Source organism: Macrotis lagotis, chromosome 5, assembly GCF_037893015.1.
Source record: "Macrotis lagotis isolate mMagLag1 chromosome 5, bilby.v1.9.chrom.fasta, whole genome shotgun sequence".
NCBI classification, from domain to species: Eukaryota; Metazoa; Chordata; class Mammalia; order Peramelemorphia; family Peramelidae; genus Macrotis; species Macrotis lagotis.
The window spans coordinates 126,959,751-126,962,096 of NC_133662.1; positions in this window are offsets into that span (position 1 = coordinate 126,959,751).

The window sequence follows — 2,346 nt, forward strand, 5'->3', positions numbered from 1 at the left end:
AATAAAAAGAAAAAATGAAAAGTCTATCTCTTTAATATCTTTGATATCATTAAATAAAATTTATATAGATCTTCAAAGGTCTCAAACCACTTTATATATATATTTCTAAAATGAGAGATTACATTTATATAAATAGGCACATGAAAGTTAATACAGAGTTGGTACAAGGAAATTTTAGAAGGTAAGAAAAGACAGTGTTAAAACTGGGGTAGGAAGAGGGACTAGAAAATATCCTCCCAAAAGTAGATTACATTTGATCAGAGTTTTAATGTAAACCAGAAATTCTATTAAAAAAATGGAAGTAAGGAGGGAAAGCATTCCAAGGATAAGGGAAGTTAGAGATGATTATTAGTTAAGAGGTCATTGTTAGCTTTTGAGAGAAAAGTTTCAGGAGAGTAATAAGATCAAAAACCAAATCGCATGGTGAGTAAATAATGGAAAAATAGAGACAGAATATTTGTACACTAATTCTTTTTTTTAAACACTAATTCTTAAGAATTTGATTTGGCATTACAAGGCAGAAGAGATATTGGACAATTGCTTGAGAAAATGGCGGAGTTATGGTGTGTTTTATTTTGTTTTTTGTTCCCCCCCCTCCTCCACCCTCCACCCTCTCATCCTGGGTGAGTGAAGAATATATCCCTAACAAATACTTCCATTTTTTATGGAGTTTATTATTTGTTTGTGTACTCCCTCAACTCACCATTTATTAATGGGTGGTCTTTGTATGTCTTCCAAACATACCTAATATCATAAATAGTTGTGTGCTAAAGGCTAGGAACCCCGTGTGAACCACATCCAGTCCTGTGGAGGCTTCTTTTCAAAGGTTTTACAACATAATAGATGCTTTAACATTGTCTTCAAACAACCAGGGTTACCTCCTCTGCATGATGAGGCTTTGGAGCATAAATTTAACAAAAATATTGAGGATCAAATATTGTCTTTCTTCCGTAATGCTGGAGAAATAAAATATCAGAATGGTGAGGTCACTTTCAGAAACAGATTCCATAACTTCCAACTATTAGTTGACTTTTTTGCCCATAAGACCAGGATATTAAAAGTCTCAATGGGAAGTAATCAGGTCAGCCACAAGAAAAGGCTAAATTAACTTCAGTGTCAGCATTTATTTTCATTCAAGTCTTGTTACTGTTTAGCTCAATATCCTTGGCACCTTTCTCATTTTCTATTGTAGTCTCCTTATTGCTTCAAACATCAATTTAAAACCTTGAAAGACCCAAATTAATATACAAAGTAGAACAAGATGACATCTTTGAAAAAATCATTACTATGCATATGCTGTATTTAGTAAAGCTTCAAAACCAGAGCAAGGAAAAAATGGAAAGACTTGCATAAGCAGTCTTTCTATACCTGGGAAGTTTCAAGTTACTGATAAAGCCCAGACTTCTTTTGAAAGAATGAATTATGAAGTGAAATTGGCTTGGCAGATCACAAATCAATGACAAATGAGCCTCCTGGCCCCTTTCCCTCCACCCTCTTGCCAAAGCATTTTTACTCAGTTGAATATACAGTGTTGCCTTTTCTATTCAGAAAGGACCTGATTAGGCAGCTGTTAGGAAAAGTTTCCCATGAAGTTCATGCATCACAAAAACGAGACAAAACTGATACCATAGAATTAATATCATAACCTAAAAGGACTGGAAAATATGTAACCAAAGTAACTCATTTCATAGGCAAAGAAGACAAGGCAGAGAGATTTGAAATGATTGACTTGTGTCATGGCTAGTTAGTGGCAGAATTGGAATTAAGGTAACCTGACTCAGTATTTTAGAAATAATGTTCCAAAACAGGTACATATTAAAATATTTTTTTTATTTTGTTTTTTTTGCAAAGGGGTTGAGTGACTTGTCTAAGGTCCCACAGCTAGGTAATTGGTACATGTCTGAGGTTGGCTTTGAATTCAGGTCCTCCTGACTCCAGGGCTGGTGCTCTATCTACTGCGCCACCTATTTGGCCCCATATTAAATAATTCTTTAAAAATTTAAGCTTCACTTCTGTTTCTATATATATTTTAATGTGATTTTGTGATTAAAATAGCAACTAAATACTTCCATTGATGCTGAGTTCCCCTGCTCTTAATTAAGACTGTTGCAATAGCACCTTCCATTAGAGATTTTGTTCCACATTTAATAACCTTAGAGTTTCTAGAGACTCTTGATCATCTCAATATATTTTTATGCCAGTTAGTCCTTCCTATCTTCCATTCTTTTGGATTCTACTAATTGTTTACTTGGAGCAAGAGAAATATTTCAAGCACTCTTTATTTTGCAGCATGTGGGATATATGATTTGTCCCTCCGTGCATGCATACTAGCCAGGTACTTTCCCT